General features: G+C 37.8%; 1 pseudogene; it reads left to right on the top strand.

Annotated features, from left to right (window-relative positions):
- Positions 1–1,742: 1,742 nt before the first annotated feature.
- On the top strand, positions 1,743–2,881 carry LOC143633061 (putative carboxylesterase 5 pseudogene; annotated as a pseudogene).
- The last annotated feature ends 18,870 nt before the right edge of the window (positions 2,882–21,751 follow it).

Below are 21,751 nucleotides of genomic sequence, written 5' to 3'. Positions count from 1 at the left end.
CGTATGTATGTGTGTATGTATGTATGTACGTATGTATGCATGCATGCATGCATGTATGCAAATCTATGCCCCCTTATCGCCAGGGGGTGGGGGCGGTGTTCTCGCCCCTTGTCATCCCTACATGTCGATCACTACATTTAGTCTGGGTGAATCTCTGGCAGATTCTAGAAAAGAGAATAAGTTTATTATTTGGGCTTATAAAAGAATATTAAGGGGGGCTAAATCAAAATCTTGGTAATTTGACTATTCATTTATTTGATTTAAGTGTTATCATTTTATGAAAATTATGTTTTTTTACATTTACTTTATTTTATTGTTTACTTTATGTGTTTAATTCATTTAAGAAAAGAAAACTGGTCCTAACATACTTAAGTGAAGTGTCGCCTTTGATTTTGAGGTTTTAAAGTAGTTTAAAATGTAAATAAGATGACAATATATTATTTGTAGGAACCGGGGTACTTGAGTGTGGCACCTCTCATCCTAATTCCTAAGACATAGATAAGGTACTGGCTTACATTAAAAAGTTGTAAGAGTATAAGACATGTGAGGTATTAGCCGATACTCGCCTCAATTATTCAAGATACGAATATATGTTAATCCAAACCATATGTTTAAGAGTTAAACCATGTGCAGTGGTCGCTTTGGAGGGAGGAACGCTTTCCACAAAGTGTCGGGAGAGAGAAAGCTTGGACCAATCATGTTGTTGTGATTGTGAAAGGACTTCAAATGATAAAGATGAGATGAAGGGAAAAAAAAAAGAAACTGGCTTTGATCTCCGACAGGCAGCAGTGCAGCACCACAAATGATGGAGAAGAAGAAAACAAAACCTAAATGGAGTAAATGATATTGGGCTTTTTAACTATACAAAGATAACCATTCTACCTTGGTGGAGTGGCCAGGCTGATAAAGGATAAGAACCTAACCTTCTTGAGGTCTCAGGTTCGAATCTGGAGGCCGTCTCGAGTTTTCTATTACAGTGTATTTACTCCAGAGGGCTTGCTCTTGTAGAGGGTACAACATCTGTCAAGTGACAGGTGACTGGAAATTTTCTCGGGGAACGCCTGGCCAAACTCGGATGCCAAGCGTGGGCCCGGTTAAGACAACATAGTCATGGCCCGAGTGGGGCAGTCGGGGAACGCCTAGCCAAACTCAAATGCCAAGCGTGGGTCTGGTTAAGACAATATAGTCTTGGCCCGAGTGAGGCGGTTAGGGCTTCCGACTTAGAAGCTGCGGTCAACTTAACTGTGAAATTCACCGTTAAAAAAAAAGAATGAGCTTTCTCTAAAAATTACAAAAGTCCCATACTCCGATGTCCAATCCATTCACGTCTATTTTTCTTTTTAAATAAGTTTTATTATTAATTATGTACATTTTGAAATATTTTATGTTTTGTTATTCTATGATCGTGATCTTATTATGCTTTATTTTAAAGTATTTTTTTTTTCAATTTAGTGTTTTTTTTTATAAACGTAGAAAAGAAATAAAAAATAATAATATGAGGTAATGATTGGAAAATTTTCATCTACACATATTTTAGCTAAAATAACTTTTATGGTGATGTGATTTCACATGACGCAAAACGTTTTTGTAAGGTCTCCGCTCTATGTACTGCACAGGGTCTAAATTTTTTCTTTTTCTTTTATTTTATTTTTCTTTTGTATTGGAAAATAAATTAATGTACTAATATTTAGTTTTTCTTGAAAATACACTATTGGACAATTGGACACCCAACTTTTGTAAAACTCAACTTTAGAGTTGAGTATGAAACTGAAATTAACCATATTTTTCTGTTTCCACGCTTTATGATTTACCTTTATTGTATCTTAAGTCATAATCGTTCGTTGCAACAACATTTCTACACGCATAAATGATAAATGTAACGGCTCACCAACCACGTGAATCATCATTCAATTTTAGTTCACAAAACCATATCTTCATTCCCCCTATTTCATCCACAATTTCTTCCATATCCTCCCAATAATCAATGGCTTCATCCACCGAAATCGCCCACGACTTCCAACCATTTATTCGGGTATACACCGACGGTCGAGTCGAACGCCTATTCACCACGCCCCGTCTCCCACCATCCACTGACCCCGTCACGGGCGTTCAATCAAAAGATGTCATTATTTCCTCCTCCGAAGTAAAATCACGCATTTTCCTTCCGAAAATTGACCCGCCACAAAAGCTCCCTCTCATAATATACGTTCATGGAGGCGGGTTTTGCATTGGATCACCATTAAACATCGTCACAAAGAACTTCCTAACGCCGTTAGTCTCCAAGACTGCTGCAGTCGCAATAGCCATTGGGTACAGGCTCGCCCCTGAACACCATCTCCCAACAGCATACCAAGACTGCTGGGACGCGTTCCAGTGGATCGCGTCCCATGCAGCGGGGGCAGGACCCGAGCCGTGGATCAATGAGTACGTTGACACGACTCGGGTTTACCTGGTGGGAGAGAGTGCTGGGGCGAACCTAGCCCATTACATTGCGGTTCAAGCGGGCGTCAATAAAACCCGTTTGGGTATCCGTGGGTTGATTGCATTGCACCCGTATTTCTCTCAGAAAGAAACCGATAAGATGATTCAGTACTTTTACCCGGGTAGTTCTGGTTCGGATGATGACCCGAAACTAAACCCGTGTTCGGATCCGGATCTTGAGAAAATGTGTTGCTCTAGAGTTTTGGTGGTAGTGGCGGAGCATGACTTTTTGAAACCGAGAGGGGTCGGGTATAGAGAGGCATTGGAAAATAGTAAATGGGGTGGTAAGGTAGAGTTTATGGAGAATGAAGGCGAAAATCATTGTTTTTACTTGTTTAATCCATCAAGTGAAAAGGCCAAGGGACTAAATCAAACAATTATATCGTTTATCAACGAGTAATCTAAATCGTTTTTACTCTGTGGTACAAGTTAAAGTTAAAATAAGTCGTAATTCAACAAGAAGTTAGTGTAATTTTTTATTAATTAATTAAATGGATGTACTATGAACATCTTGATTTGGTGGTTGTAAGGTTTTTGTTACTATCTTCTACTATCATGTATTGGTGGATTCGGTAATTGTTGGCATGTTCTTTAGATCACAAGAAACACGTATTAGTCTTGTTTTTTCGTTTTTTTTTCTAAGATAATAATGCCAGGTGTACTTATTGGATGTACCAACCAAGGTCCAAGGTACATCAATGATCAAACTACAATCCAACTCGACGGTGGTTGAAACATCACTCCTTGTTTGCATTCATGGAATGTAGGTTGTGGCCCTGATTAAATGAGGGTTGGATAATGAGTCATAATTAGTTTGAGCTAAAACTAGCCGTTTAAAAATAACTAGTATTTAAACCCGCATGTTGTGGAGGGAATTTAACAAAATAAATAGACTTAAAAACATTGAATCACATGTGTGTGTTAATTCTCAAAAAAGTAAACACGTCATGTGGGTTGCAGTGGTACAACACGAATTAATATATAAGTTGTGTTCGTGTTTACCATTCAATCCGCAAACAGAAACCCATCATTCCTCCCAAGAGTATATTATTACCATAAGAAAAAAAAAGGGGGGGAAAAACATGATATTACTATGATGAAATCTTCATATACATGTATATCTAAAACAAAAGATGAAATCTTCATATACATGTGCAAATAAATAGACCATAAACTTCCATGGAGTCATGTAAACTAAAATAGTCACCTCAAGTCTGCTAAAAGTCAAAACTATTTATTTAAGTTTTCTACAAACTCATGCATAGAAAGGAAGTACATTAGGCAACAATACTTATACAAATTGACCAGTAATATTGTGCGTATGAAAAAAGTTGCAACTTACGAATTTAATATATATAACACCAAGTAGGCTTGGTGGAAACTTGTCTATAGGAACACATACATCGGTGAAGCTTAGTGAGGACTCGGGTGGCCCGGCCCTCCTGCTTTCTTGCTTACTAGAGCAAACTTACCTGTTTTCATCTGAACATTTGTATACGTAGTGTAAATTTGTCTGTTTTTACTGAAAATTTGAGCCTAGCCTCTCTCATTTATGAATTTGTAAATACATTTTGGGTCCCCCCATAACAAACTCGCCCAAGGTTCGCCACTGATCCCACGGATTTCAGTTTTATAAAATTTTCTTTATACTTCCTAGAGAAACTTGCTGTTTAGATTTCGCTTGATTTATTAATATATGTCATCAAAGGGTTTGTAGCATAGTAATATCAAGTATGTAGTAAATGTGTTTCTTTAGGAGTTGGTTTGAAGAGTTTGTGACGTATGAGTTTTTAGTGTAATATCGAAGTTTTATATAATTTACAATAAAACGATTACAATAAAGTTAGTTGAAAGGAAATTTAACGTTTGCTCACTATAGACTTTTGCATGGGCGGCCCTATAGTATTGTCAAGTGAAGCCAGGGCTTGAGCCCCACAAAAAAATAAGGCCTCCGTTTAAAAAATTAAATATTTATATATTTGCATAAAAACAACTTAAAACCATGTAATTGAAACTTAATCCAACATTGTATGATGGCCGGGTGGTTTTATTAATAGTCATCTACTTTTAACTGTTAACTAACATAACATTCCTACCCAGTTTCGAGTATCTAGGACTGCTTTTTATTTTTTTTCTTTTATTTTAGCCGTTTTATGTTTTCTTTTCCATTTTTATTCTATTTTCTTCCCTAGGTAAATTAACTAACATTCCTACCCCTGTTCAAGTGTATAGGATTGCTCTTCTTATACTTTTTTCCCCTTCTTTTTTAATCTTTTTATTTATTTTTTTCTAGTTTTGTTTCTATTTTCTTCCCTTATATAAAATTTTCCATTGTTGTTGAAAAAAGTAAAACGAAGGTGGTTGTTCTATGATTTGTACCAAACTCCTTTTTCAAAACAAAAACTTAAAATTTTGTAATTTCATAAATGAAACACGATAATATAAGTTATAAAAATAAAAATTTATAAAATATATATAATTTCATCTTTCTAACTCTCAATAAGGGCCCCGATTTTTTCTTTGCTTTAGGTCTCAAAAATAGTTGGGCCGTCACTGGTCTTTTGTCCGCATTGTCGATTTGAGAGTATGAGATTACTTATTAATATACGAGATTACTTATTAACATACGATCTGCATTTCTATTTAAGCATTTAACACACATGTGTATTTATATTTAAGCATTCAACACACATGTGTATTTATATTTAAGCATTCACCACACATGTATATTTGTTCAAGAAACACATGTTACTAATTCTGCTAGGAATAACTTTGAAATGACAAAAAACAAATATAGCTTTTCGTTGAGTCTAAGAAAAAATTGGAAACAAATAAGTACAATTGGTTGCAATAGTTAGCTGGTTGAAAGAAGCCTCAACTTTATATGGGTCAATTTAAGGGTCTCACGGTTTAAGCGGTTCACATTGGTTGGTTCCATGGAACCTACCGGTTTGAATAAGTCACATCTACTAGGGTTTAGGTTGTTAAAAATGCGATGGCTTGATGAATTAATCAACCATTGTAAACTCTTTATAGAGGTGTTCATTCGAAGAGGTTCTCTGTCATCCGAAAGGTCATGAAGACGCATTTATATAAAATCCAAACTTCATTTGTTAAAAAGAGAAAAAATCCTTATACAAGCTGAGATTTTGTTTTTCTCTTATAATAGATTATACGAATTCTGTTGCTGCAAAACACAATTGTTAATCGCATAGGGAAGTAAAATCTAGCTAGGCTTTTAGACCCCCCCCCCCCCACACACACACACACACACACTTGGATAAGCCTCCGGTTTAGACTAAAGTTAGACCAAAAGTATATTAAATGATGAAATTTACACTAAGTTAGACCAATTACTTACTAAAAGATGAAAAAATCTATTGAGTTATTTGAAAGGGGTAATTTCATAGAATAGTAACCAAGTTTTAAAAGTGTTCCAATTAGGTCACTCAACTTTATAAATTGTTTTAATTAAGTTACTCAACTTTCATATTTTATTAAATTAAAGGTTTTAACATGTTTTTTAGTGTTTTTCTTTTTTGGTTGACATAGGGAATCTTTTTATCTTTTTTTATGTTGACGTTGAGTGGTGACGTGAATTTTATTTTTTATTTTTAAATTTTAGTATAATTAACGTTTTATAATTTTTTTAAATATAATTACATATATTGCAAATTCCGACCCCCACATCTTATCCACCATTTCTTTCTTGACGCACAAAAAAATCAGTGAGACTCGATTTGAAGATTTAGTGACCCGATTTGAGAAAAATATGCATGAGTAAACTAATTGGAACACTTTTGAAAGTTGGTTACTATTCTATAAGATATTCCCTATTTGAAAATACAAACATATTCGTTGTAACATCCCTTTTTCTCGTTTCGGTTAATAAAGTGAAAACATGAGTTATTATGAGTCGGGCTAGTGTTGGTTTAAATGGATATGGGTTATGGACTTGGATCAAGAAGGAAAGAAGAAAAAGACCATGGGCTTAAGCCCATGATCCATAATATATAAACCTTAATTACCAATTAATTCTTTCATTTCACATATTTCATACACACCCAAAACACACACTTAGCTCTCTCTCATCCTACTTTCTCTCTCTAGCCGAAATCACCAAGTAACCCGAGCTTCAACCCGAGGTAATGATATTGTATAGATCCAAACCCGCTAGATCTAGTCGTGAAACGATGAACCGACACCCTCAACCGTTAAAATCACGAGTTCCGGAATGAATCGGGTATAAACTGGTCGAAAGACAAGTTTAGGGGTCGCCCTAGCTTGGATTCGGATCGAACGGGATGAAAAACGGTGAAAAACGATAGAAAAACGAAGAGATCTCGTTTTTCCGGCGAGATTTCCGGCGACGATGGTGCCAGAAAGGCAGCGCCAGCGGTGAGGGGAATGTTGGTGAACATTATGAAAGGACATCTGACATTCTGTTAGATACCCTAAACCCTAGGCGCGTGTAACGAACTGGGCACGCCCATTCGTTAAGGAATGTTAACGAATTAGCTTCATTCGTTAAGCAATTCGTATGCTAATTCGTCAAAGGAAGAGTGACGAACTAGCCCCATTCGTTAAGGAAATTCGTTAAGTGAGGGACGAATGAACCCCATTCATTATAGGGTTCATTCGTTAACCAGACCAAAGGAATAAGGTCCCAATTCGTTATAAAGGTCCATTGGTTATGAGATAACGAATCTGTCAATTCGTTACGAACCCCCATTCGTTAAAAGAGCTGAATAACAAATCAGAATAACGAATCCGGGTAACGAATCAGATCATGGGTAGTAACGAATTAGGCTGTGTTCAAATAACGAATTAGGCCTAATTCGTTATGGCAAATGAGCTAGAGAATAATATAATAATTTAAAAATCCTAATGGAAAATGTGTTAAGATAGTTAATGAAAATAAAATTTTTCCAAGCTGACCTGGCAGCTTAACCCCAGCCAGGGGCTCTGCCCCTTGGACCTCGCTAGGGGCTGCCACCCCTAGAACCCCGCTGCAGGGGCGCTGCCCCCGAACCCCCGTTCGTTGAGGGTAATACTTAAACTAGAAACATGATATGGATAGTGATAGTTAAATTGATACGTGTAATTGTTATACAGTTAGTCGTGCACGGCTAAGGAAAGGAATAACAATAAACGGTGAACGTAACCGAGTTCAGGTGAGTTTTTAGTCCCATTCCTTGTTATGTTTTCGGGGTTGTGTGCATACTCGATATGATAGTTAATACACTTACTTTAAATGGTAAGTGTATCCCATGTATGATTTATGTGATAGTTATTATGTTATGAATGTGAAGGAAAGCTTGTCGGTACGTGAACGATCTTCGGATATTGCACGTATTGATAAGGGAGGTATGTATATGAAAAGTGAATGTGTATGATAGATATATGTACAACTTATGAGTATGTGTAAATGATTAAAGAGAAGTATATGTATGTTACGAGTATGCAAAGACAGTATATACGAAGATGAAGGAATAAGGGATCAGACCCTAATAATATCTGAGATAGAGAAGAAATGGATCATACCCTAATAATATCTGAGATAGAGAAGAAAAGAGGGATTAGACCCTAATAATATCTGAGATAGACAAGAAAGGGATCAGACCCTAATAATATCTGAGATAGACAAGGAAAGAGAGATCAGACCCTAATAATATATGAGATAGAAAAGGACAATAACTATTTATTATGAAAGTAATACAGTATGAACGTACGTATGAAATTATGTAATGAAAGTAAATTAGTAAGTAATTATTATGAATCTTCGGATGCATAATGGAAGGTAAGTATTCGTATAGTATGATGTATGATTAACTAGAACTCAGACAACGTAGCTGACTTTTAGTATGCACACAGGTGAGTAGGATGAGACAGCTGGCGTGAGCGGGACACACGGCAGAAGAATAAGAGTCTGGTATCTGAAGACTTGTTATGTTTCATAATTAATGTTTTGATTTGAAATATAAGATGAATGTTCTAAGACATGTTATGAATTATTATTGTAATGTTATGAAAGTTTTATATTCCGCGTAAAGTTTTAATTAACTCTGATATTTAGAATTGTGTTTATGAGTAAATCCAACGTCAAAAGTGAGGCACCGGTAATGGGGCCTTACATTCGTGTTTAGTTATTTTTCTTTATAACAATAAAATTCAGAAAAGGCCATGAATTCTTGTTTCGTTTAGGACTCCGAAAGAATCAGATCGGCCCTGCCTGATAAAAGACTTAAAAGAAACTTAAAGTTAAGTACGCTTTTCAACAAACAAACGTACATGGATTAATAAGAAAGTTGATTTCAAACAAAGTATTCAATCAAAATGAGGACCACAAACGTATACCGGGTTGGCCCCAATATAATAATATATAACAAAATATTATTCGACAGCTGCCCAATAGTGAATTAGTTATATATGAACACATATATAAAAATACTAGTAAAATACCCGTGCGATGTGGCAGGATGTGAAAGAATTCAGTAGTATCGTTCGTTTCTGTCAGCTCTTGTCCTCTTAAACCCTTGAACCTTCACGTTGTCAATTTTTTGTTAAGTAAATAAGATAGAATAATTAACACCATATTAACACTGAACTTGTAATTCAATTAACAATACTTATTTATGTTACTTTAACAATCATATCATGAAATATTATATGGTCTTTTTAGTTATCAAGCCACATGCAATAGGAAGTTTTGGTAACTATTCAGTTTCGGATGATATCTGTTACGTGTCGCTACATGCAGGTCACAGTATGGTTTAGGCTATTAGTAAGTTATCTGAACACACCATGTAGTTTGCATACCAAACTATGCATTGAATTTGTTTAGGCAAACAAATCTGGTCACCCACAACATTGTAAGATGGTAAAAGACTTTGATTGATTTCATTCAATAAACGATTACAATATATAATAGAGATGAACCAAGCCAGTGGGCTCGATACAAAAACTCGAAATACTATCGGTTCTAATATATATTACATTGACTGTAGCAACTCACAATAAGCATAATAACTGTTCACACTTATTAGAAATTGTAAATATGTCTACTAAAAATAGCTTTACAAAATGATTATACATGCATTTAAACCAAACATCCTCCAAACAGTTTGCCTCCAATCTTGTGCTTAAAGCATATAATCTAAATGTGTCCCATCACACAGCTCACCAGCTTGATATGTTCAACCATTTACTTTTTATACTATGTACACAAGAAAAGGATGAATTAATATGGCAGTTCACATCAACCTACTAATTGTGATAGTTATATAATTCTTGTTGATTGACTACAACACTTACATAATCAATATTAGTAAACAAAAACAATGAATTACCTAGATAATAACACTCCCAAAACGCCCATATAGAGTTAACAATTCCAAAAGATTCATTTGATCCGTAGTGTAGCTATAAAATATCAAAGGACAAGCTGCTAGTAGTAGTAGTAAGCAATAGTCAGCGAGACATTTCATATGCAACTTAACAAATAAATATACAAAAAAACATAATTCAAATGTTAAGAATAAAAAAACGCACTGAACTCTAAAAGGCAAAATCAACACTCGCTTAAACTCAAATCTTTATGTTGCCACTCCTGGTTTTGCAACTAAATCACCTTCATATTCTGACAAATACAACCACATTTTTTTGTATGAACTTCAAACATTTTTTTATAATTAAAAAATGGTTAACTAACCGTTCAACCCAAACCAATTTGAGATTTTTTTAAACTGGCACGTTTCAACCCGAATTCACTATGCCTAGAACCCTGTTTGGCCTGACCTATTAACTTCTATCTGTTGCTTATTTTAATGACCGCATTCTTTTGGTAATTCCACAAAAGGTTATGTGTTTTGGGTATAAGTTTAATCGGGGTAACCGATAATTCGATTCTGTTACAAACACGAACTAAATAACCTAATAAAAATCTGGGTTTTTTTTTCGGTTTTGGGTTAATCAATAATTTGGTTACTGCTACGAATACAAACCATAAAACCGAATAAATATGGGGATCTATTTTTCTCGGTTTCAATTTAATCTGCTTATTGCCATATAAAAACACCCCTCACCTTAATCAATCATTTGCACGCGGTTTTGGTCTCGACTTTTTTTGCTTGTTGGTTATGTTTCAGTTTATATGGTTTTTGGATTTTTCAAATCTCGGTCTACAGGGTGAAAGTGTCTACCCTAAAAAAAGATTTTAATAAAATACCTAAAGCAAAACTATTAAAGTACAAAAATTATAGCATACATATGTTAAAATTTGAGCTCTGACTTGAAACCGTTAAATAACTTGAAACAAATTTAATGTGAAATGAAAAAATAAAACTGACCCGTTAATAATCCTCTCATAATATAATTTATAACAGTGGGAGTTCAAAATTATGACTTAAGACATAGGCATTGGAACATGAGCCTCTAGTTTCTGCAAAGTGGGCTACAATTGGGTTTCACTCAAAAGGATTGGATCTACAACTGTATTCTCTTAATAATGCATAGTTAAAAAATGTTCAAAAGATAGTAAAGAACACAAGATCTCTGCATATTGTTGGGCACGGAACCTATAGTTACAATAACTATACAACAAGAAGTTGAATACTACAATATTGAAATTAACAATCAAGAAATGAGTTATGTCTAATCAAATTAGACCAAAAGTAAAAAATATGAAATTAATCACGTAATAAGTTACAGTTGTTAACTTAATTGCATTGGTTCTTTAAATCAAAAAGGTGAGGTAATCATGTAACAAGTTTTGATGCAGCAGTGTGCTGACCCATCATGTAATAGTTTCAAGTTTTTATGAAACTTTTAGTAACTTAGATGCTCAAACTCCCCAAGAAACACTTATAATCCAAAAAAAATCTTTAACAAAACCAAAAATCAAAAATCACCCGTCAACAATTTTGTTGCTGAACCATAATATAATTAACCCGAAATGATCTTTTAAAACAATTTGTATTAAAAACCTAAAGTCAATTTTAACCCAAAATAAATTCATGACCAAAATGCCCTTTCACTAAATATGAAAACCGAGACCAAATCTAATCCAAAATCAGTATCGTACCGGTACCGAAGTCAAAATTCAAGAAATATCGGTACCGAAGGAAAAATTCGGGAAATACTGGTATCATCCACACCTTATAATATTAAAAAAACTTCAATAATCTTGAATTCAAGTTCCATGCAGAATCTAGGGTTTGAAAAGATCAAAAACGTGTTTTAAGATCCTGTCGAGATAAATAAACATGGCTAGAAACTTCATGTAATTCGCCATTAATCATCTGAAATTGCAGAAATAGAACAAACAAAAGCGATCAAACCCGGAAACAACAAACGTAAAAACACACAAATCTTATAACAAAATTAGTATGAGACATACCCAAATTAGTATCTGCACCAACAATCTACCAAAGTAACATAGTCAACTGCTCAGGCTATATTGTAACATCCCAAATTTCAAATAAAAAACATTTAATATATTATTTATTTCGATGGAAAAGTTTACTCGAATTAGTAAATAAATAATAAAATAATAATGATAGAGAGGTAGTAGGCTAATTAGATGGAGTAATCATGGACCAAAAAGGAAATATGGGCTTTAGCTCCATGGGCTTAAGAGAGTATAAAAACTCCTTAAAACCTAATCCTTTCCATTTCCATCCATCTTATCCATCTTATTCTCTACACACCTTAAAACATACACCTAAACATCTTCTTACGGACTCGAGCTAGAGGAAGGAATTCAAGACTCGAATCAAGCCAAATATAGATAGATCTTTGAAGTGCGAAAATATATATATAAATAAAACACAAGTCGCAACTAAGCTTTAAAAACCAAACAATCTATCCTAGTTCACACAAACGGTGAGTGTACCGATCGCGTATAGCACAGATAAGGAAAGTCCGGATATCGAACTCGAAGACACGTGAAAACGTTTATAATTACTAAACTCTAACCAAGACTCACCAAAATATTTAATTGATTTATTTTAGAATTTATTTAACTACTTAACTTAACTGAATGAAAACTTTTAACAAAACTTTGAAAACTTTGACTGCAGTGATAAAAACGTCTACCTAGGAATGAATCATGTTGATAGAAATAACAAGACAACGGATTGAAAATATTCAAGACACCGGTTATAAAAGATGACACAACTAAAACTTGTTTAAGAAAGTCAAATTACCTCTCAGTCTCTCTAACAATCTCTAACTTATTTTAATTGATTTTAAAGAATAAACCGGAAAAACAATTATTAACGTGCTCAAATACCGACTCACCTCTCGGTCTCACCGACACACTAGCCTAATGGAAACGAATACTACGCAACCAAGGATAGAGGAACAATTTAACTTAACCCAAATTAAACCAACTAATTGCACATAAACACTCAAACTTGACAAGACAAAAACCCGCTCTCGCGCGGTCTAAATTCTAACAAGTAAAAGCAACGAGACAATATTACTTCTTATCACCTCTCGGTCTCAAAGAAGGTGTATTTTAACTGATTTTAGATGATTATATTACCCACTTATCCCTACGGTTGTACACCCCGCAAATAAACCCAAAACACCAAGTAAAGAGTTTAACAAGCAATCAATTAATCAAAACCAATTCAATTAACTAATGCAAGAGGATTATAAGTAATAACAAATAAAACACAGCCATCACACACAATCTAATTTATGGCTTAGTTAAACTTTACATCAATAATTCAAGTCTTGAACATTAACAATCCATTAAACAAGTCAAAACCACTCAACAATCATCTATCCTAGGTAGAACAAACAAGTTTAGCTACTCATTGATTTTTGACAGCCATGCATACTCAAGAAAAACATCATAAACATCATCATAAACATAATTAAACTCATTCAAGATCCAAACAATATCAATCACAAGACAAACAATCAATCAATTGCAAAACAATTCAAAACAAAAGACCAAATCAATAGAGTTAGGGTTCTTGAAAAACAAGTAAAGTTTATGAGTGTTTTACTATCAAGTATGGCTGAGATCTATGCTTGTTATTGACCCCTAGCAGCTGCACAAGATCACCCTTGATGTTATCCTTCCTCTCTAGCCGCCACAATAGCCTCAGCCGCCGGTTTTCTTCTCTTTTTTTCTTTTTTTCCTTTGCCGGCTGCAGTCCAATCGGAAGTAGGCTAGGGTTTTAGGGTTTTTGGTTTACTTTCGGGATTCTTGATGAAATTATGGCTGGAAACTTTTTTAATTAACTTAATATAATATTATATAAGGCTTTTAAGATGTGGGCTTGGGTCGGGCCTTGACTTATAAGTTTGAAAGTTGAACAATTAAGCCCCTAAACTCTTCAATTTAACTCTTTTTTCCACCAAACTTCATCACCTACAAGAAAACAATCATCTTTGTAATATCAAGCATAAACAAACCATAAAACTTAATAATTAAACTAAAAAGTAATTAAAACATGATAAAAATGATACGGAAAGTAAGTGTGTTTCACTACACATCAAACATCCCCACACTTAAACCTTTTTCGTCCCTGAAAAAGTCTAATGCAGTTGGATCAGAATCGGAAAATCAAAGTTAAATCAAACATATAGGTTATGTTTTAAAGCTCAGAAAAACGCAAAAACCGCGATCATCGATATTGTTGTCCACCTAAACTCATGCCTTAATCTTTACCGGGACAAATAAGATCCGACAATAATATTACTTAGTGGTTTACACAATTAAGACCCGCTTATTTTCTGCTTTTACCGGACCAGACCACCCCAACTTGACTTAAACCTCAAAATTAGCAGAATTAAAACTTTGTTGCTCAATATTTATGAATAGTTAAGACGATCAAGGGTATTGTTTATCCACCTAAGCTTAAGCATCAAAGTCTACCAAGCAGCCATTAGATATGATTAAGGTTCAATTATTTATAGCCAGTGCTCCCCACAACATGACATACCCCCGTTATCAAGCAATACCCCAAATCCATATCCATAGGTGAGTATGCAAAATTTTATCTGTAGGGCTTACATGTAGCGTGTCCCTTGTGGTTCGTTTCTTAATGGTAATGAGACGCGAGCAAGGGGACCCCACATGACTAACAGCGTGGATGATCAAGTCTGTAGTGTATTTGTACTTTCGTACTTTTTGTGATCATGTTTATAGACTTATAAGGGTTTGCTCTTTGGCTTTATTTTAAATATCCACAACCCCACTTAGGAATTGTGAATACCCAGCTAAATAGATTGCATACAGACCCATGGTCTCCGGACCCGAAGCATCCCATCAATACAGGATTTAAGGTTATAAAACCATACGCCGATGAGGTGTAAAACACTAACTAGCATTTTAAGATTTATATCACGGGCTACACGGCATACTATAACGTTAAACCTACCCAAGCATCATATGATAACGTATTCAAATTTTTTTTAAAACTCATGATATTTTCACTTTTTCATACCAAAATTTGAGGCTTGAGTATGGCCCGACCTTTCATTGCTTATTTTCCACGGACAAAACGCTTTACCCACAAAAGATTTCCGTTTAACCGTTTTATCAAATTTGCCCTTTCATTTTCAAGGCTGAGCCTACCAACACATCCCAAGTTAAGTGCGTTTTCTTTTATTTATCTCATATTATTAGTAGTTTGAAAAACCGATTTCCGATAAATATCATCATCTCCCACTTTAATGCAAAAGAAACTAAAAACAAGGGACATTTTTTTTTCTTTCTTTTTTTTCTTTTTTTTTTCAACTTAAACACCGTACGAAAACGAAAACAAGTGAAAACTTTTTATTATTTTTTTTTCTACAACTAAGTAAAATAAATTCCCATCCCCACACTTAGAACGAAATCGTCCTCGATGAGAACAAGGAAAAGAAATAAAATAAAACGTAAAGCATAAAATTAAAACTTGAAAGAACAGAAATTAAAATAGAGAACGGGTTACTCCCCTGGTTTAGATGCAAATTCTTCATCAGCTGTATATGACTCAAACGAACGACCGTATAGCATTTCATTCGCGGCCGCAACCTCGGGTGAACCAGTTCCAAAACGCCATCAGAGCTACCATGCGCATAATAATACCTGTAACAACTCAAACTCGCTCGCATGTAGCGGCGTACAAAACAGAAAACAAAAACATAAGAAATAAACATATTTTTGTGTTTTTGAATTTTTTAATTTTTTTGATTTTTATTAAATATTTATTTTTTTTTGTATTTTTATGTTTTTATAAATAAAAATAAAAATAAAACAAATAAAAACAGATAATAAAGAGAATCATAATACAAACTCTACAACCCGGGCTGTCTCCCGAGTGATGCATCCATCACGACTATTCCTCGGTAAATGAGTCAAGGTAGAACACCTCGACTATCTGATCAGTTATCGGCTCTCCTATGTAGTGCTTCAATCTATGGTCGTTCACCTTAAACTTCCCGCTTCGATCTTGTATCTCAATCGTGCCATACGGGAAAACCTCAGTGACCGTGAACGGTCCCGACCATCGGGACTTCAACTTTCCCGGGAATAACCTCAACCGTGAGTTATACAGTAAAACCTTATCCCCACACTTGAACTGCTTATTACCCTTCAATTTCCTGTCATGCAGTTCCTTCGTATGCTCCTTATACCGAAATGATTGTGCATATGCGTGATCCCGGAGCTCCTCTAATTCATGTAATTGATAGAAACGATTACCCTCTGCGGCGGGTAAATCAAGATTAACCCTTTGAAGGGCCCTTGAAGCGCGGTGTTCCAATTCAACAGAAAGATGACAGGCCTTCCCATAAATCATTCGAAATGGTGTGGAACCAGTCGGAGTCTTGTAGGCTGTACGGAAGGCCTACAGAGCGTCATCTAATTTGTCGGACCAATCCCGACGATTTGAACCAACCGTTTTCTTGAGAATACGTTTGATTCCCCGATTACTCACTTCCACTTGCCCACTAGTCTGTGGGTGGTAGGCGGTCGCAAGCCGATGGGTGACCCCATAACGCTTCAACGCCTTATCCATCTGCGAGTTGCAAAAGTGAGTACCTCGATCACTGATCAAGGCTTTCGGGACTCCAAAACGAGCAAATAGACTTTTCAGAAAACGGACTACCACTCGGGCATCATTGGTGGGTAGAGCTTTTGCCTCAACCCGCTTAGACACGTAATCGACGGCCACGAGTATGTATTTGTTTCCACGCGAAGATGGAAACGGTCCCATGAAATCAATACCCCAAATATCAAAAACCTCACAAACTTGAATGGCATTCTGGGGCATTTCGTTTCGCGAAGAAATGTTGCCGACACGCTGGCAACGATCGCAACTCTTAACGAACAGGTGAGCATCCTTAAAGATAGACGGCCAGTAAAAACCAGAATCAAAGACTTTCTTTGCCGTAGAATTCGCACCGTGGTGACCTCCAGTCGGTCCCACATGACAATGGCTCAAAATTTGCCATCCTTCCTTGACATCCACACACCTTCTAATAAGCTGATCAGCACCAATGCGGAAAAGATATGGATCGTCCCAATGGTAAAATTTGATGTCAGCAAAGAATTTCTTCTTTTGCTGGTAAGGCATATTTGGGAGGTATCCGTCAGCAAGAATATTCGCGAAATCAGCAAACCATGGAAAACCTTCCTCTTGTGCAGTAACAAACATCAGACTCTCCGTCGAAAAACGATCGTCGATCCTAACTCCCGAATCTCCTGAATCAACTCCCTCTAGTCGTGAAAGATGATCAGCCGCCACATTCTCGGCCCCCTTTTTATCACGGATCTCTATATCAAACTCTTGTAGCAACAGGATCCATCGGATAAGACGAGGCTAAGCATCCTGCTTGCTGAAAAGATATCTAATAGCGGCATGATCCGTATAAACAATCGTTTTGAACAAAACTAGATAGGACCTAAATTTGTCGAAAGCGAACACCACCGCTAAAAGCTCTTTTTCAGTGGTGGTATAGCTTTCCTGTGCGCCATTTAAGGTCCGGCTCGCATAGTAGATCGGATGGAAATGCTTATCCTTCCGTTGTCCAAGAAACGCTCCGACTGCGAAGTCGCTTGTGTCACACATTAACTCGAATGGTAATGACCAGTCGGGAGCAACCATGATCTGGGCGTTAACTAGTTTGTCTTTTAGAAGATCAAACGCCTCGATACACTAATTAGAAAAAATAAATGGAGCATCCTTATCCAATAGTTTGGTCATGGGTCTCGCGATTTTAGAAAAATCTTTGATGAACCGGCGGTAGAACCCGGCATGACCAAGAAAGCTACGAATTGATCTCACAGAAGTAGGCGGGGGAAGATTAGAAATGGTCTCGACCTTTGCCCGGTCAACCTCTATCCCCGCACTTGATATTCGATGACCTAGAACAATGCCCTCGCGAACCATGAAATGACATTTTTCCCAGTTAAGGACTAGGTTGGTGTCAACGCAGCGGGACATCATCCTCTCGAGATTTGATAAACAATGATCGAAGGAACTCCCAAATACGGAAAAATCGTCCATGAACACCTCCATGGAGTCCTCGATCATATCATGGAAAATGGCCACCATACACCTCTGGAATGTGGCCGGAGCGTTACAAAGTCCGAACGGCATACGTTTGTAAGCAAACGTTCCGTAAGGGCAGGTGAAAGTGGTTTTCTCCTGGTCGTCGGGAGCTATCGGAACCTGGAAGTACCCGGAGAAACCATCTAAGAAGCAGTAGTACTGCTGACCTGCTAAACACTCTAACATCTGATCAATGAATGGGAGAGGAAGGTGGTCTTTCCTGGTGGCATCATTCAGTCGGCGATAGTCGATGCAGACTCGCCATCCTGTCACAGTCCTCGTGGGAATAAGCTCGTTCCTCTCGTTGGTGACGACAGTCATGCCACCCTTTTTAGGAACCACTTGGACTAGACTCACCCAAGCACTATTAGAAATGGGGAAAATGATCCCCGCATCAAGGAGTTTAATGATCTCCTTCTTTACGACCTCTTGCATTTTCGGATTAAGCCGCCGTTGCGGCTGGACGACAGTTCTGAAATTTTCCTCCATGAGGATTTTATGAGTGCAAAACGAAGGGTTGATACCCTTGATGTCGATAATCTTCCAAGCAATAGCCTCTTTGTGCTCTCGTAACACCCTCAACAACTTCTCCTTCTCGACCTCGGTCAACGCAGATGCAATAATAACCGGAAGCTTCCTCTCTTCATCTAAAAAAGCATACTCAAGGTGGGAAGGTAAATCCTTAAGCTCTAAGGAAAGAGGAGGACTCTCGACCGAAGGTCGGTCCATCGGATCGTCTCGTACGATCTCATCAGACACGCCAGATTCAGGGGTATGCGACTCGGTGTCGTCATTTAAGGACTGATTGGTTACGGCAACCATCTCAATCTCCGGAATCTCCATATCGAGAATCTGGGTGTGGGAGGCAGATCCTCCACAAATTTCGCTGAAAAACTCCCCGACATGCTCCATGATGGTATCAATGAAGTATAAGGAGTCATCAGCAGACTTGGGGTGTTTCAGTGACTGTCGAACGTCAAAGGTGACGTTCTCATCCCCAACTCTTAAGATTAATTTACCCTCGCAGACATCGATCAATGCCTGTGAAGTGGCAAGGAATGGCCGGCCCAAGATGAGTGGGACACTATCGTCATCGTTCATGTCCAGGATGACAAAGTCCACCGGGAAGATGAACTTGTCGACATGAACAAGCATGTTCTCGACCACCCCTCGGGGGTATTTCACAGAACGATCAGCAAGCTGGATACTCATACGGGTAGGCCTCGGTTCGCCTAGTCCCAACTTGCAATACACGGAATACGGCATGAGATTAATACTGGCACCAAGATCTGCCAGCGCATGGACGACCATATTATCACTCAAGATGCAGGGAATTGTGAAACTCCCAGGATCGGACATCTTTTCTGGTAACTTTCTCTGCAAGACTGCAGAGCAACCAGCACTCAGAGGAATGGAAGAGACTTCGGCTAACTTCTCTTTGTTTGAAAGAATATCCTTGAGAAACTTTGCGTATTTGGGCATTTGCGTAAGTGCCTCAAGGAAAGGAATATTAAGATGAAGTTGCTTCAGAAGATCAAGAAATTTGGAGTTCTGCTCCTCGTCTCTATCCCTACGGACTCTCCCGGGAAATGGGAGTCTAGGTTTGTAGACTCTCGGTGGTGTGCTGGGTAATGGTTGGTTCTCGGCCTGTGCTGAACTTCCGGGGCTGTGCCTCTGATGCACCTTGGCCGGTGGAGATTCCAACTGAATCTCCTCGTCTACCTGCTCCTCTACATCTACCGCAGGCTCGTTAACGACTCCTCTCGTCGCCTCTTGAATCACGGGCTCGCTACGTGCCCCCGCACCGCTCCTTGTCGTCACAGCCTTCGCGAACGCCTTCGGATTTTGTTCAGTGTTACTTGGAAGTGTACCTGGCGACCTCTCATTTAGACGACTTGCTATCTCTCCCATCTGACGCTCAAGATTTTGAATTGAAGCTCCTTGATTTCTCATGAATGACTCGTGCTCCCGGAATTTCTCTTGAGTTTCTTTGTGACGAGAGTCCTCTCGAGTCATGAGTTGCGACAGCATCTGTGTCTGCTGTGCCATCGCCTCCTCTAATGTGGGCTTCTTCTCCCCACTACTCGGTCCCTCGCCGGAATCCTGGAATAGGCTCTGACGTTGCTGGAAGCCGGACTGATTTCCGTTCCTCCAGTTGGAATTTTGGTTACCTTTCCACCCCGAATTAGAAGAATTGAAAGAATGTTGATTTCGGTTTGGATTATTAACGAAGTCGACTGCCTCCTCCTGGAAACCTACGGGGCATTGAACGGTATCGTGTCCCCCTCTGCAGATCTAGCATAACTTACTTTTCACCTGCAGGTCCTTCACGATCTTTGCTAACGCTTCAACTTGTGCCGCAAGTGCGGTGCTCGTATCGACCGAATGCATGCCGCGTGATAGGGAATCAACGGTTTTGGTGCTCTTAACTGGTGGTCGCTGGTATCCACTCATGGCTAAACCGTTAAACAAGGCAATGCACTCATCCGTATCCTTCGTTGTCCGTAGGTTACCTCCTGCGGCTGTTTCGAGCATACTCTGAGTTGCGTACGTCACTCCGTTGTAGAACTTCTCAACAACCGCCCAGTCTTGTAGGCCGTGGTTTGGACATAACGCAAGTAGATTTTTGAACCTTTCCCACGCCTCGTAGAAGCTCTCGGTGTCCTCCATCTGGAAAGAATGAATCTGGTTACGCAAACGAGCGGCCTTAGCCGGAGGATCGTATTTTTCAAGAAATTGGGTCTGCATGGCAGCCCAAGTAGCAATGGATCCCTGTGGAAGGGACTCAAGCCACAGACTCGCATGATCAACGAGTGAGAACGGAAAGATTCGGAGTTTTATGGCGTCTTCCGATACGCCCGCAAGATGAAACGTGTCGCAGATACGTGCAATACGAGTGAGATGAGAATGCGGTTTCTCGTGGAGCAACCCGTGAAACTGAGCAGAATGAGCAATCGTGTTAAGAACGTTAGATGGAATCTGCCAAGTCGTTTGAACTCCTATAGCTGGTGGAGCAATGCTGGATCTCGCGCCAGCATCGACCGGACGGGCCCGGTCTGCAACTGTCCTCCTCGGTAGTGGATTCGCGTCGCCCATAATCCTATCCCTAATGACGGGTTCATAAAAAGTAGGAGAAGAAAACGTATTACCGACGGATGTAGATGAACTGGAAGACAGTTTTGTACGAAGTCTCTCAATAAGCTCTCTCTCTGGTTCGGGAAATCCTTCAACTTCTGGTGGTCCTAGAGATCGAGTACGTCGCATACAACTATTAAAATAAATAAAAGAAATTATAATAAGATAAACTATTTTAAACTAACAAACAAAACAAATAAGAAAGACAAGTAGTAAACAAGGCAAGTCCTAACTCGAGCCGTTCTTAATACGCCTCTAACCGTGTCCCCGGCAACGGCGCCAAAAACTTGATGTGCGAAAATATATATATAAATAAAACACAAGTCGCAACGAAGCTTTAAAAACCAAACAATCTATCCTAGTTCACACAAACGGCAAGTGTACCGATCGCGTATAGCACAGATAAGGAAAGTCCGGATATCGAACTCGAAGACACGTGAAAACGTTTATAATTACTAAACTCTAACCAAGACTCACCAAAATATTTAATTGATTTATTTTAGAATTTATTTAACTACTTAACTTAACTGAATGAAAACTTTTAACAAAACTTTGAAAACTTTAACTGCAGTGATAAA

The sequence above is a fragment of the Bidens hawaiensis genome, unplaced genomic scaffold (assembly GCF_021521415.1).
Source record: "Bidens hawaiensis isolate Kalapana, Puna unplaced genomic scaffold, B.hawaiensis_p1.1 tig00006607_1, whole genome shotgun sequence".
NCBI classification, from domain to species: domain Eukaryota; kingdom Viridiplantae; phylum Streptophyta; class Magnoliopsida; order Asterales; family Asteraceae; genus Bidens; species Bidens hawaiensis.
This window is presented reverse-complemented; position numbering and strand designations above follow the sequence as displayed.